Here is a 17,033-nt window from a genome sequence, read left to right as displayed (position 1 = left end):
TTCTTAAATATCCTAAAAGAATATGAGAGTTATGCTGCTTGGAATGTTGCCAAACATAAATTTATATTTATTTTGAAATCTTGTAATTGATAACCTATTCCAAATTTGGAATGCATATGCCACAATACACCTAAATATTGGTGAGTATCTTTTATAATGACTTCAACAGCCCCTTTTTTCTTTAATAAATGTCTCATGTGTACACCCTCCCACTTTAAATAGTAAGAAAAAGTGTGTGTTGTGTGTGTCTGTCTAAATGAGTGGGCTTTTTTTTTAAAATGCACTACAGTCCTCCTGATCTTAACCTCTCAAGTTGCTAGGATTGTTGGCTTGAGCCACTGCACACAAGTGTATATATTCTTTTGATAACTGTTCAGTTTGCCCATTTATTGAATGGATTATTTGTGCTCTTGGTGTTTAATTTTTTGAGCTCTTTATATATTCTGGTTATTAAATCTTTGATGAATACCTTGCAAAGGTTTTTGCCAATTCTGTAGGTGGTCTCATGATTCTGGAAATTGCTTTCTTTGCTGTGCTGAAGCTTTTTAATTTGATGCAATCCCCTTTGTCAATTCTTCCTGTTATTTCTTGAACTATTGAAGTCCTATTCAAAAAGTCATTGCTTATTCCTGTGTCTTCAAGTGTTTTTCCTATAGTATTTTCAACATTTCAGGTATTTCATTAAGGTCTCGGATCCGTTTTGGATTGATTTTTTGTACAGGATGAGAGATAGGGAACCAGTTCATTCTTCTACATATTGATAACAGTTTCAGAATTTATTTAATAGGTTCTCTTTTCTCCAACATATTTTTAGTACCTTTGCCAAAGAGCAAATGGAAGTGGCTGTATGGGCTTGTTTCTGAGTCCTCTATTCTATTCCATTGGGGCACCTGTCTGCTTTTGTGCCAGTACCATGCTGTTTTGTTATGGTTTTGTAGTTTAGTTTGAGGTCAAATATAGGGATACCTCCAGCATTGCTGTTTATGCTCAGGATTGCTTTGGCTAGTCAGGACCTTTTTTGCTTCATATGAATTGGCTTCATATGAATTGGATTCATACTGATTTTTCCATTTCTGGGAAGAATGATCTGTAGCCAATGGAAGTGGATACAGTTTTGGGGTTTGGAAGATATGAAACTGGAGGGTCTTCTACTCTTCCTGACTGAGAAGTTTATCTTAAAATCCTCCTCTGAGATACCTTCCAGTGAGTGATTTGAGAAGTGCTGGGGACCCTTCTCTAGTGTCTGCTTGCTGCACAGGCTATAGATCTCCCATCTTAAATTTTTACTTTTTTGCAGGGTGTAAGCTGATTGTCCTCAGGTTGTGCACTTGTTGCGTCTCCCAAGGAGGCTTTCCTTTCCTCCTTTGTCTGAAACCCTGTTGGGGAGGACTCTTCCGCCTACCATACTATGTTGTTTAGTACTCTGTGTTATGGTCCTTTGTTTCTTTTATAAATCTAAAGTTCAGTATTTCTGGATTTCCCTAGCAATCTGTCTCCTGTTTGCTATTACCCTCTCTTGCCTTTCATGCCAGCCTCTTCTACAGCTGTGTACCTCAGGTTTTGTTTCAGATTTATGAGATTCAGGAAAGTGTTACGTGTCTTGAATCCACCACCTTGGCTTTTCTAAACTCACTGAAAGAAATGGAAGAGTAACTGTGGTGGCATACACCTGTGGTCTCAGCACTTGGGAGGCTAAAGCAGGACGATTGTGAGTTCAAGGCGGTCCTGGGATACATAGCCAGTCCACATCTCAAAAACAAACAACAAATAAGGGATAGGGATATGGTTCAGTGGCAGAGCATGTGGTTTGCATGCAATAGACCCTTGGTTCAACCCCCAGGATTCTTCCTACCCCCCCCAAAGAAATTAGAATAGGTATATATAAAGTAAAAGAAACCAATCCTGTGCAGTAGAATAAAAGAAGAATAAGTGGACCTGTATGAATCATCCAATTTGAATTCCTGTGAATTATCAATACTCATAGCAGGGACTCAAGCAGTAGGTAAAGTGCTCCCATGAGGTAGCAAATAAGGTCACTTTTGTTTGCCTTGTTGCTTTGGCCCCAGGACACGTGAAAGGATAAAATTGGGAATGGCCTATGAGGTGTGTGGGACAGGACTTTCCAGAGCTCCCTTGAGGAGGGGAGAATAGCCTGTGTCTTGAGCTTTCTGAGTATCTGCACATCCAGGTCCTCAGGCTGAGCTTGTGTTCCCTACAGTAAAAACACTTGAGTTTAGGGTCTAGCATGAACATGACAGACTTTATCCCTGGGACGCTGAGGGGAGCAGGACATGGAGATGAGTATCCACTGTGCGGAACCTGGTGGGACCATCCCAGCCCAGTGCTGGCAGTGTCTTGCCCACACTTTTCACTCCTTAGAGTTCACTGCGATGACCTTAGGGAAGTTTCCACTTGATGCTAATTAGTTTATGACTTAATAACCCCCAGGACCTGCTGACTTGCCCCAGATCTTAACATTTACAGCTTCTTTACAGATGCTCCATGGTCCCTTTGCAGAAGGTGTCAGTGCCCTGAAGGTGACAGGGTAATTTCAGCTCATACTGGGAAGATGAACTCAGGGAATCTCAAGACTTAAAACTGCTTTGGCTCCAGAATAGCCACTGTTAACTTATGGCCTCAGTTCTGTGCCTAATCCAGCAACAGAGATCAACCCTGACGAGTGTATTTCCTTGTGACTCAGACTCCAGCCTGGATTGAGAGATAGTATCAAGAGATGGAAACTTAGAGGGCAGGTGAGGAGTGAAGAGCTAGAGAGGTCACATTTTCCATTGGACTTCAGGACAGCTACACCTAAGCCCTGATCTTGTCAGCTGATAGTGATGGGAAAATGTGATGCACAGAAGGCAGGGATGGTCCCAGATACTCAGCTGAGTTGTGGTTTCTGTGCTAAAGCTGTGGCCGACCTGGGTCTAATTGTTGTGATGTTACCCTTTCGCCTTAAGGTAGGAGCTGTGCTGTAACCCAGATTACTGAGAATGGACCCGAGAAGTTGATACATTCTGATGTTTAGTGTTTAGGATAGGTGTTCAGACTGCAGCTGTGGTCACTGTAATCTGCACACACCTTGGCACAGACATACACAGTTTCCTGGTCTTACATTTATAGTCAGGTTCTGAATGTGGATGGCCCTTGAGAAATTGGATTGGGTGTGTATCTTCATGGAGTTAAAACATTGTCAGCTTTCTCCTTCACTTCCGAATGGGACAACTTAAAAGTAGCATTGAGCGAACCCAGTGTCTGGAACCAGGAACAGTATTGTCTAATTCCTGACTCCCCTCCTACAAAGTGAGGGGCTGAGAGTGGCCTTTCTACCCAAGAGCCAGGAATAGGAGTACAATGTCACCCTGACTGACAAATAGGATTTGTCATTGCCTGCACATAGCTGTCTTTTAGTAAGTAGTAGTTATGACAGTCTCTACTGCCTGATTTTATAGCCAGTACTTAGGAACAAGATAGACCTGCACTTGACCACAATCTCTGTGGCTATCTATGACTTTCTTTTTCTGTCTGCTGTCTTCAGTAGAATGATTCTTAGTTATCCTAAACTGTGTGTGAAAGAGAGGCAGAGACAGCAGCAGATGGAGACTGAATGTATACTACACCCTTGTTTACCAGGAAAACTGAGTGGATCTGCTCCAGGATATGTAAGCAAAAGGAGAGAGCACACAGGTCAGGTGAGACCTAGTCTGCCTCTTACTGTAATTGAGTTCCCTTGAGAAAGTTTTAGATAAACTGTTTTTCCTCATCTTTTATTTCCTGCTTTGCTATATGGCTTTTTTCCCTGCAACCATACATGCCTTTATTTAGATATAAGTATTTTTGCTGTGTGCTATATAGCTTTTTCAAAATATAATTGACCAGCCTTAAGCTGTTCAAGTTAAAGTGTATAGATTAAGAGTCATTGACATACTTACACTAACCCTTGAGACTAGTGTCATAATTGAAATTGTAAACACACCTATTATCGCTGTAAATTTCCTTATGTTTTTTCGGAAGCCTTCTCCTCTTCTGTTCCCTGCTCAGTCACAAGGGCAACTCTTGATCTGCTTTAGGTTACTGTAGTTGCGTTTTCATTTTTCAGATTTTTTTTTAAATAAATCTGTACCTCATTTTCTACCCAAAATATGATAAGAAACATTCAGTATTAACTTGCATATCAGTCCTGTACTTAGACTCAAAGCCCAATGTATAGAAAAACATTAATAAATTCTATCTGCTGGTATTCTCTATGAATGGGCTTTGAACCACTAAACTGAGAAACTGGGTAGAAATACAGCAGTTGATGCCTTCTTTCTATATTCTTTTTTAAAATCTGCATTTCTGTTCTAATCATGTTTACCTCTCGATATGTCTCCATTTTTTTTTTTTTTTGGTGGTATTGGGGTTTGAACTCACACTTGCTAAGCAGATGCTGTACCACTCGAGCCACTCTGCCAGCCCTTCCCTTTCTTTTTGTTACAAGGCATCTCCTGTTCTATTCTCCTCCCCTTTTATTGTCTTTACATCAGTCCCCTGTGAGACACGGGGATGTTTCTAGCTCTTTTGCAAGCAGAAGTTTTCTCCAATGTCACTGGTTCCAAGTAGCAATCTGCCTGTGCCTACAGCACCAATATTTGACCTGAATTTTCATTTTCATATTTACTTCCAACTGATGCTGGTTTTTGTGACACAATTCTCAACATTGTTTTTTTCTTTTTCTCATGATTGTCTGCTGTCATTGTTTTTTTTTTTTTTCATGAAGAGAAACCATGCAACACTAAACTGCGCAGAAAGCAAACCCAGCAGACATCTTGGGTTGCAAAAGCTTTTCCTCTGTTGTAAAACAAAGTGATTGAGACAGAATTGTGTAACTTTGGTTTATGCAGTGAGCCTGTGTTTCATTGTTGTCATCTGCTGAATGAAAACCCATATTTGCACATTGGGTTATTTGGGGATTAAGTGAGCACACTGTTTACAACCATTAGAGCAGTGACTAGCCTAGGGGCAAATAGTGAACTTTTTTTTATCAGCCTGGACCAGGTTGGGGTTAAGAACTGATATATCAGGACCTTAGGATCCAAGATTTGGCTCAGAAGGAAAGAGTAATTCACCCAGCCATGATTTGATTGGTTACTAGGTTGTACTATTTTTGCTCATGTTCTAGAGTCTGATGCTTCCACAATCTTCAGTACTGGGTAAATGGAGGTATTGGTGTTGGGAAAGATCAGTGTGACAGGGATTTTGTTTTGATATTTTGCTTTTGTTTTTCAGGATCTCAGCAGTTCTGTCCTTGGAACTCACTGTTCTTCAGAGCCCACACTGTTAACCCTAGTGAAAAGTCTCTTCACAAACAAATGGGTGTGTTTTGATTCATGTTTTACTGAAGGAGAAACATTATCAGGAAAACATGAATAGATCACAAATTCCAAATGTGTGGGTGGCAGTCAGACTTATCCCAAGTAGGTCTCATCTGTCTCCTGCCACATTTTCTGCTACATCCTAGACCTCTAATGCTCAGGCCCATCTGCTTTCTTAACTTCTTTTGGGACTTACTTTTGCTTGCTAGGCAAACTCTCTACAACTGAGCTGTGTGGATTTAACTAGAAAAAAATATGGACATTCAAAGAATCAAGTAAGTAGGTAAGTGTAAAGCAGACTCACAGAAATAAATGTAGTAATAGCAATGATCTCATAGTGTGAGATGTGAGATCAGGCAAAGATTCTAAGCCATTTGTTATTACACATTCAAATAATTAAAAGTTTTACTTTAAAACTGAATGTTATAACAAACAGTATAATAATTCTGGGTTCAGTTGGGTTCTAGAGGATTTTGGTTATTGATACCTTACTTGGCTCAAACTGAAATCTTCCCCTTCCTTGTGATATGCAGGGGGCACGTTGTTTGATGTTTTGGACACCCAGCTATTGTATCATTAGCAGGTCCCTAGGGAATTCTTGTCTGCACAATATAGTACCTAGCCTAGGATCATTCTCAGATTTGGAGACCTATCCTCTCTGGGGTTTTCTTCATCCTAGGTTTTCCTCATGGTTTGTGTGTTTTACTGGCCTTAATCTCCTTGTGAGCCTTAAAACCTATAGGCCTTTAGCTTTTGTGCCTTGAGCTCTGGAGAATATCATCAGATATCAGTGAGCTCAGAAACCCCCAGGCAGGCCACTCTGCCCTTCAAGAGCAGATCCACTCCCCATGTCTATCTGTTTTCCATCAGTCCCTCTGGTATCCTCTCTGCAGCAGACTTAGATCTGGTTAGAGCTGGGGATTTAGGGAGAATTTATATTCTGGGTGTTGACTTCTCCAGTTCTTTCACCTTGGGATGGGTGGTAAGGCCTACAGTTCCCAACCATCAACATAGTTACTACCACCATGGTTCCTGGCTGCAAATCCTCGGAGTGCAGTGTATCAGAGTATATGTATGTATCTCTCTGATTTCTGTTTCTTGATGCTTTCTAGTTCTTCTAGTATTTTTACTATATACTAATAGTACAAAGGGGTTTCATTGTGATTTCCATACGTCATATAATGTAATTTAATTATATTCACCCCCCTGTATTACACTTTGTTATCCCCTCACCCTTTTTATAAATTTTAATGGGTTTCATTATTCTGTTTTCATACCTACATATGATGTACTTTAATCATGTTTATACCCATCACTCTTTCCTTCTGCTCTCCCCCTTCCTGGCTGCTCTACCCCCTAAGAGACCCCCTTTCACATTCATGTCATTTTCTTTCCATTTTTAAGTCTAGATTCCACATAGGAAAGACTGTGTATGATAGTTGTCTTTTTGATGCTGGCTTATTTTGCTTAACATGATTTCCAGTTTCATCCTATTCCTGCAGATGTCCTAATTGTTATCTTTATGACAGAACAATACTCCATTGTGTAAATCTGTCACATTTTCCTCATCCATTCCCTGGTTGATGGGCATCTAGGCTGGTTCCATAGCTTCGGTATTTTGAATAGTGCCATATAAGCTTGATTTTGTAGATATCTCTGTAATAACATTATTTGGGGATACATATTCGAGTGGCATAGCAGGACTTATATGGTAGTTATAGTTTGTTTTTTTTCAGGAACTTCCATCTGATTTACATAGTGACTGCCTAATTTGCATTCCCACTAACAGTGTATAAGGATTCCTTGTTCCCTGCACTCTCACCAGTATTTATTGTGGTTTATTTGTTTGATGATTGTCATTCTGACTAGGGTGAGATGGAATCTCAATGTCATTTTGAGTTGCAGAGTGTGGAATATATCTGCATTTGTTTATAGGCCATTTGTATTTTTGAGGACTGTTCCTTTGGTGTTCAATTTTTTGAGTTATTTATTGTAGATGTTAATCCCTTCTCTGATGAACAGCTTGCAGAGATTTTCTGCCATATATATTCCCTCACTTCAATCTGGTAATTTTCTTTTACTTATAATTCTATTTGTCAGTTCTTGTTCTTATTTCCTGAATTACTGGAATACTGTTTAGAGATTTGTTGCCTATGCCTGTATCCTTATGTTTTCCTGTTTTAAGGTTTCAGGTCTTTGGTTTATTTTGAATTGATCTTTGTATTGAGTGAGAGATAGGGAACTAATTTCAGTGTTCTATATGTGGATATCCGGTTTTCCCTACATGATTTGTTCATGAAACTATCTTTTCTCTAACATGTATTTTTGGACACTTAGTCAAAGATAAGATGGATGTGGCTGTGTGGGCTTATTTCTGAGTTTGCTGTTCTATTTCATTGGTTTACTTGTGTATTTTTGTGCCAGTAACATACTGTTTTTGTTATGATAGTTCTGTAGTTTGTTTTCTGGTCAGGTATAAGTGATACCTCTAGCATTGTTCTTTTTTCCCCTTCAGATTTGATTTGGCTATCTGGGGTCTTTCATAGTTTTTTTCTATTTCTGTGAATAACAACATTAGAATTTTGATGGAGATTGCATTCAATCTGTAGATTGCTTTTGGTTGCCATTTTCATAATATCAATGTTAATTCTGTTTATACATGTACATAGAAGGTCTTTCCATTTTCTAGTGTCTTCTGTTTCTTTCTTCAGTGTCTTATCATTTTCATTATAGAGATATTTCACCTTTTAGTTACTAAAAAATTTATTGCTAGGTATTTTATTTTTTGAGGCTTTTAGGGATGGGCTATTTTCCTGATTTCTTTCATTCTTTCCTGTTTGCTCTTGGTATATAGAAAAGCTAATGCTTTTGGTATGTTTATTTCATATCATGCTACTTTGTAGAACTAGGAGTTTTTGGACTGAGTCTTTAGTGTATTTAAATAAAGGATCATATCATCAGCAAGCAGGAATAATTTGTCTTCTTTCCTATTTGTATCCTTTTTATTTCTTCAGTTTGCACCTCTTTTTCTTCTAAGCCAATAATTCACAGAGCTTTTTTTTTTTTGGTACTAGGTTTGAACTTGGAGCACTGTGCTTGCTAGGCAGGCACTGTACCACTTGTGGTGTGGCTTCAGCTTCTTCTTATTATGGAGGAGCTGGGGTTGCAACTGCAGATTGTTTCCTATTTTCCTCTGTCACCTGTTTCTCCATGCTTTTCAGTTGTCCTGTCACCTGTTTCATAATTCCTCTTCCCCTCTTTCTCCCTTCAGAATACCGTCTCTCTCCATTGTTACCTTGACTCCTGTCGTTCATAGAGCCAAATGGAGGATGCTCTCTAGATGAAAACACCTAATACAGTTTTTACAACTCTATCTGTAGTATAATCCATGTGTTTCAGTTTTTTTATTAATGGGAACAAAAAAACCCATCTAAAACCAAAGCTCTGGAAGAACCACTTGTTCTTGCTGGTCTTGTATCTCTCCTGGAACTCAACCTTGGCCTCCCATCTGGCTTTGCATTTAAGAGCTGGGTCTCTGAAGACATCCTTGTTGGCAACAGTTTTGTCCAAGGGGATATCCACAGAGTTCCTTGTGGGCATAAGGTGATTGTAGTTATAAACTTTCACAAAAGACTTGATCTTTGACCTCCTGGCAATTTTCTTCTTGCCCATTACAGCTGTCACTTTGTGGGTTTAGTGGTCAATTCCAGCGACCAGAGCATAGCTTGTAGGGGTGGTCTGAGGTGCCGTTGTCAGTGTTCTTCACAATGACCGTTTCGCGTCCAGAGTAATGTCAGGCTAGGACCAGCACCACTTTTCCGGGTTTCATGAACTTGCCCATTTTGACAGCAACCAGTAGACCCACAGCAGAAAATGTTTCAGGTTCGTTGATCCTATCTCACAGGTGCCTTCCACTTTAGTTTGTTCAGTGTTTTGTCTTTCAGATTGTTCATTTCTACTGATCTATGTCAAAATCCAATGATACTTTTGTCATATTCAGTCACTTTTAATTTTGGATGTTGTATTACTCAACCCTGAAATCTTCCCCTGTAGTTCTTATTTCTCTGTATTTGTTTTTCCCTTTTGATTCATAGACAAAATCTGATTTGAAATCATAGTCTGTTATTTCTTATATCTAGACTTTCTTGGGTTTACTTTCCATAGATTTTTGTTTTAATTGTGGGATATATATTGTTTATGTATATGTTTTCTAATTTGGTGTTGAGAGACTAATTATGCCTCATTTCCATAACAGGATCCTAAAAGTGTATACTATACTTTTCTTTTGCATACACTTAATTTGATAAGCTCAAAGTCCATATTCTAAATCTTGGTTCAGTTTCTTTAAGTTTAAATAGGTAGATTACTTCACATCTGCCCAGTTATAGCCTTGGACAAAAGTTGTGCCTAAGTTTTCTGGGACTTTGTAGCTCTCTGTTTTCACAGATTTGTCCTTACTTTGCAGCCTTCGTCATTATCTGGACTAAGTTCCCTGGTCCTTTTGACCAATAGGACTGTGGAGATTTTTGTTGACATTTGCGATTTTGGATGGTGCCCACCACAGTGGCCCCCAGGTTCAGAGTCATTTTCAAAACTGGAGGATTTGCTCTTCATATAGTTTACAAGCTGGGATTTTCACAGCCCTCCAGGATCCAGGATCTGCCCACTTTTGTTTACTAATTAGTGAAATCAATAAACTGTAGAGGTTGCCATTTTAAATTTATTGTCCATTGTATTGGTTCAGTAGGATATTTTTAGCTATAATAGAAGCAGAAATTATCTTTTCTCTTTCATTCTGCTTACAGTGTTTTGGCCATGTAAATTTTTTTTCACTCTTTTGTAGTTAACCTTACTAATGTTTTATTGCCTTTTAGTTTAGAGGGATAGAAAGTCTTTCTCTATGCTGAATTTTCTTCTAGATGTTATATGGCTATAACAATTCTAGAATTTTTGTTTCCTATCTATTCCATGTATTCTTCTGCTCTATCTGTGCACAGGTTTAACACTTTTAATTATAGAGGCTTTGCTGTTTCATATGACATAACTTTTTTACACTCTTCCTAGCTCATATTCTTATGTTATTTTCCATTTAATTTTTAGTATCAACTTGTCTGGTTGACTGAAAAATTTTATTGGTATATTTACTGCATCTTTAAATTTTTAAATTAACTTATTGAGAACTGATGTTTTTATAACACTTAAGTATACTATCCAAGAGTAAAGAATGCCTTCCATTCAATCAGATGGACTTTCGTATTCTATTGGAGTGTTTTCTTTTCTTTTTTTTTTTAATTTTTGTTTTTGGTATTTGATGAGATGGTCTTACTATATATCACAGGCTGGCTTTGAACTCTCCATGTAGCCCTGTCTGATCTTGAATTTGTGATTCTCCTGCCTCTGCTTCTGAAGTGCTGGGATCATAAGCATGTACCACCTCACTTAGTAATGAAAAACTTGATATGATAGGTAATAATTGTGATAGGTGGATTATGTCTTGGACATGGAAGTAGAAGATTTGGAAAAGAAACTAAATAATGAACCATTTGTCCTGGCTAAATAAGCCTAAAAACATGACAGGTTGGCTGATCCAAGTGGCAGTTTGGAACATTCCCTCCCACAAAGGAGTACCAGAAAGGAGCATTTGTGAGGGACCAAGAGTCCATATCAGAACTGTAGTAGTGGAAAAAATTCACACTGAGTTCTAAGTCCATGGTCTTCAGATCCTTCTGGACAATTTTTTTCCCATGAGAATGACTTTTGGTGATTTTATGCTTGGGCTGCTTTTCCTGGCCCAGACTGGGATTGGGGTCCTGGGGAATACATTTCTTTTCTCAGTTTATTGCCCGCACATCCTGTACTGGACATGCACTGAAGTCCACACACCTGATCATCACCAATATGGCTGTGGCTAACATCTTGGTTCACTTTAAAGGGAGTCCCCAGATAAGTACCATCTGGAAACACACATCCTGGAAAACACTGGGTGTAAATTTGCCTTCTGTATACTCAGAGTGGGCTGAGGTCTTTGTCTTTGCATTACTTGCCTCTCAAGCATTTTTCAGGCAGTCACTGTCAGCTCCAGAGCTGTTGTATGAATGTGGCTCAAAGACCAAGCTTGGAAAGACATCAGTTTCTTCTGCGTTCTTTCTCTGTTGGATCTCCAACTTGCTGATAAACATCTTTATTCCTATAAATATTGAGGGTCATCAACATATTCACAGTTCTTCCAAGATACTGGAGTATGGGCTATGCTCTTCTAAAAGTTCTGAAGAAACAGCTGCTAGAGGCACAATTCTATTAATATTCCCAGATATTGTGTCCTTAGGACTCACGGCTGGGGCCAGCGTCTACATTGTTCTTCTGCTTCACAGACACCACCAGTGAGTAAGACACATTCATACCCTCAGACACTTCCACAGATTCTCCCCTCGGGCAAAAGCCACTCAGAACATCCTGCTTCTAGCAAATACCTTCATTTTGTTTTATTTCATTAATTCTGTTCTTAGAGTTTATAACACTGCTTTTTTCAGCTCTTGCCTCTCGATGCAGCATGCTACTACTTTTCTGGCAGCATGTTATCCCACTCTCAGTCCCTTCATATTTGTACATTATTGGTAAAGATAAACACACACACAAAAAGCACAAACCAAAGTTGCTGGTGGATCTCTCTACAGTGGCTACTTAAGTTTTCAAATAAGGATATGTGAATATCTAGAATATGAAAGGTATAGCCACAGAAAAATGATGACAGGTTTGTATGATACCAACTGAATCACGAGAGGCTTTCAGCTTCACTCAGAAGGCAGACAAGCAACCAAATAAACCATACTGTTATCATTATCCTGATGACTTTTCTGGTAGAATTTTTCCCTTTGAAATGTTTGATGGAACCGTGGAAATAAATTGAGTAGAAATAATGTGACATGAGAATTTTCATTGCTTAATCAAGGTTACTATATGTAGCAAAGATATCCTTTAAAATCATCTTCCGTCATAAGCACAAACTAAAACAGTTAATTATGATTAAACTAGCATTACAGAAAATGCTTAAAGGATTCCTACACAGAGATGAGGAAGAAAGACAGTCACAAACATGAGAAATCAGGAAAGAAATTTCCGTCGAAATACAAACAAATGCGAAGGAGGAAATAAGCATGCTAAGTTCAGTAAACCAGCAAATATTAACAGGCACAGGGGAGAAAGAACAGAATACACAGCCCTCTTACCAACCAGGAATGAAAAACCCAGTGAAATTCAAGAATGAGCAAACACCTCTCAATAATAACCCTAAGCATAGATGGACTTAACTCTCAAATGAAAAGATGCATAATGTCTGATTATATTAAAAAGACACTATTTTAATCTGCAAGAAACACACTACACTGGCAAATAGACACACAGACTGAAAGTGAAAGTATGGAAGGTGATGTACCCAGCAATAGAAACCAAAAGCAAGTGGTAACAACGGTACTCAAATTTCACAAATAGACTTCAAGATACAGTCAGAAGAGGTCATGAAAATCACTACATGTTAATAACAATCCATCAAGAAGGTATAACCATTATAAATTTATATGCCTCACAGATTGGTGCACCAAAATTAATAAAAGAAGCACAATTATACCTATTAAGTCCAAATAAGATAAAAGTGGGTGGCTGCTATGCCCATTCTGTCTGTGTATCTACCTACCTGTACCAGAAAAAAAAAAAATCAAAAAAGAAACTTTAGAGTTAAGTTGCATCAGAGCAAAAGCACATAACAGACATCCACAGTATACTTCCCCCCAAAGATGCAGAATAGACATTTTCAGCATCCCATGGATCTTCCTCCAAAATAGGCCATACAGAAAGTCTTAACAATACAAAAAAAAAAAAAAAAAAAACCAAATACTGGAGAACATCATCTTAAGTGGAGTCAGCCAGACTCAGAAGGGCAAAAGCTGTATGTTGGGGAAAGGGGATAGGAGAGTGAATACAATGCAAAAAATGTGTATACATGTATGTAAATGCAAAAATGATACCTGTTGATACTACTCCAGGAACTGGGGGGTGGGGGATGAAGGAAAAGAGTAGAGGAGGTGAATTCATGTATGACATATTTTATACATTATAAGAACCTGTGTAAATGCCACAGTGTACCTCCACCCATCACAATAAATGAAAAAATAAAAAAGACATTTTCAAAAAAATTATGGCTCAAGAAATAAATAAAATAGAAAAAGCTTCTTGTATCTTATTAGATCATAATAGGATGAAAATAAACACCAATAGCAGGATAAGAGCCAGGAACTGTAGAAAAACATGGGACAATATGCTTTTGAATGATCAGTGGGTCATTGCAGAGCAGCAAGGAATTGTTTAAAATTCCTAGAATCAAAGGAAACAAAAGTGCAAATGACCAGACCTTGTGGGATGCAGCAAAGTCAGTTACAAATGGAAGTTTATTCTCATGAAAATTTATTTCTACATTAAAAAATAAGATCTCAAGTACATATCCTAATGCACCATAAACTCTTAGAAAGAAAAGAACAAAACAAATTTAATGTTAGTAGAAAGAGAAATCATAAAAATCAGAAATCAATGAAATGGGGGCTAAAAGAAAATACAAAAATGAATAAGGAGCTGGTTCTTTGAATACGTTAGCAAAATTGAATACACCCTAAGCCAAATTAAATAAATAAATGAATATAGTAAGAGAATATAAAAATTAGAGGTGAAAAGGAGGCATTACAATAGATAAGTCAAATTCAGAGGATCATTGGAAATATTTTGATTATATTTCATCCAACAGTTTGGAAAATTTAGAAGAAATGGATAAATTGCTAGACACATATGACCTACCAAATTTGGACCAAAAGAATATAAATTACTTAAAAACATCTATAATGGGCCATGAATTTGAATCAGTTATAGCCTCTGAACAAAGAAGAGCCTGGGACTAGATGGATTGACTGCTAAATTCTACCAGACCCCTAAATAATAACTCCTAGAAATACTTTTCAGATTATTTCATAAAATAGAAAAGGAAGGAGTGTTACTAGACTTTCTCTGTTTTTTCTCAAATTAGGATATAGTCATTATATGGGGGGGTATTCATAATGACAATTCTAATTAAGCTTACATTGAACATTGGTCAGATCATCCCCATTATCTCTTCTCCTCAGCCTCCTCCCGGCAATTACAAGGGGTTTCTTTGTTCTATTTCATAAGTATATGAAGTCCATCAATCACATACCTTCACCTTAATCTCCATTCACCCTCCTTCTCTCAGTACACCCCCACCACTGTACCTATTTTATAGTTCTGCCTTACATTATTAATATTTAAGTTGATGTTCAAAAGGGCTTCTCAGTGTATCCCCACTGTGGGTGTACTTTACTTTGGTCTGTTCAACCCCTTCCATTACTCTTTCTTACCCTTTATCTGACCTCTCATTATTCAACAGGTTTCAATACACATCTTTAGATGCTCTACCTTCACATATGTTATGTTTTAGGATATTATTGATACTCTATCATTCTCTTTTCCTTTCCCTCTTTTTCTGAGTTCCATAGAGTCAAACTCTTTCTGTGAAGCTAGTATTACACCGATATCCAAACCAGATAAGTACACCACAAAAAAGAGAACTATGGTGTAATTTTCAAATATTCAGAGGGTCCTTATTTCCAGGGAGCTCTGGCACTCTCTCAAGACTTATACCTCATAACACCTGTTGCACGCTCCTTCTCGTTGTACTACTGTATCTGCAGACAGGTTCCCCTGGCCTATTGAACTCCACCACAGGTCCTTCAGAATTTTTCCATCCTGTCATATTCAACGTTCTTGCTATTCTTCCAATACTTTAGAGATCATGGGTCCCCTACAAATTCTGGCTCCTCCTACCTCTTAAGGTTGTCTATAACCTAACCCTGAGGACATGCCATTGCCACTCTCCTCCATCCACTCTCAGACTGTCCTCTCCTGTCTCCAGAGGATGTACCAGGTGTGAATACTCCTTTAGACCTCATCCTTCCTGTATCTACCCTCTTAGAGAAGTGGCAGTAGTAGAGGGACCTTTCAGAATTCATGTTCCCTTTTCCAAGTCTAATTTGTCATGAACTGAAACCAAATTGAGCAGTTGCTCCCAAGACCCCTCTCATTTTACTAAGGAATTTGAATATCCCACACTTATTTTTGGTTTGATTTGAAAAATGTATTCATATCCTAACATCTGATTCTCTCATGAGGCAAAAGCTACTCTATATTACTGCTAATAAGCACCTTCATTTTGTTTTATTTCATCAATCCTGTCCTTATAGTTTATATTGCTGTTTTATCCAAGTATCATTTATGGATGCAGCACACTACTCTTCTGTCTGAGTGTTATCCCACCATCAGACCCTTGATACTGATGCTTCTAGATCCCCAGCCACTGACTTTGTGCTCATAAGAGGTGAAAAAGAAGTACAAAATTGATAGCCATTCACAATGGTTATTTAGCTATTCAAGCAGGTATATGTGATATCTAGAACATGAAGGGCATATTCCCAAAATCCTGACGAACGTGCAGTTTTGGTGGTATAGTGGTGAGCATAGCTGCCTTCCAAAATCCTGATGAGGAAAAATTGATACGATATTGACTGGTCTGTGTAGAGGATTCAGCTTTACTAGGTGTAAGATTAAATAAACACGATACTCTGTGTTAGCATTACCCTGTTGCTTTATGATTGTATTTTTCCATTGAACTAGTCTGAATCATGAGGTAAATTTGGTCAAAATAACCTTTTGACATGTTGGAAGTTTTAATGGTTTATCAGAGGAGTTATTAAATTGTGTGCAATGTTACCACTTCATAAACAGTACTGACTTTTTTTTACCGAAACTACAAGTTATGGGAAATAATTTAATTATTGTATTTATATATAAAATTAATAATTAAATCCTATATGATTATTGTGAAAAATAAATGATGTGGATGGACTTAAGGTGGTGTATTAGAGACAGCCAACACTTTCCTATACCTACATGAACCTGAAACAGAAACATCATTTTTGTGCTCAGGGAGTGAAGGTGGCCAGGAAAGCAAGGGAAGGCAAAAGAAAACAGTAGGGGATGCAGGTAGATCATATTTTCATATTTTCATATCTGGCATGCCACAAAGCCCTCAGATAAACAGTCACTCATGAGGCATCATATTCCAGTGTCTTAGTGGTTACCTGCCCAGAGTTGTTTTTACTATGTCACAATTTCTGTCACCCTCTAAAATTTCCTTATATGTACATTTTGGCCAGCACAGCCTGGGCAACTATTGGTCTGTTCTCTGTCTCTCTAATTTTGTTATTTTCCATACAGCCACATAAATAGAGTTATCTAGTACATAGCCTTTGAGATGGTCTTTGTTCACATGACATAAATTGATTTTTGCATATGTTTTGTATATCAGCAGTTGCTTCTTTTTGTTCTGAATAGCATCTCATTGTAAGGATGTATCCCAAAATTTTTATCCATTCACTATTTGACAATTATTTGTGTTCTGTATCGTTTTTGGCCATTATTTAGAAGTTTATCATGAGGGTAGGTAAATGGAACTGCAAATCAGAACTACACTGAGCATATACTTTAATCATTCAGAATGCCTATTGTTAAGCAAACAAATAACATTCAGTGGTGTTGTAGATGAAAAGGGAAAGGAACTTT

General features: G+C 37.9%; 2 pseudogenes; one reads left to right on the top strand and one right to left on the bottom strand.

Moving 5' to 3' along the window:
• Positions 1-8,371: 8,371 nt before the first annotated feature.
• On the bottom strand, positions 8,372-9,397 carry LOC109699366 (large ribosomal subunit protein eL27-like; annotated as a pseudogene).
• A 2,055-nt stretch (positions 9,398-11,452) lies between these two features.
• On the top strand, positions 11,453-13,248 carry LOC109699367 (vomeronasal type-1 receptor 4-like; annotated as a pseudogene).
• Positions 13,249-17,033: the final 3,785 nt, after the last annotated feature.

The sequence above is a fragment of the Castor canadensis genome, chromosome 16 (genome assembly GCF_047511655.1).
Source record: "Castor canadensis chromosome 16, mCasCan1.hap1v2, whole genome shotgun sequence".
Classification (NCBI taxonomy): domain Eukaryota; kingdom Metazoa; phylum Chordata; class Mammalia; order Rodentia; family Castoridae; genus Castor; species Castor canadensis.
This window is presented reverse-complemented; position numbering and strand designations above follow the sequence as displayed.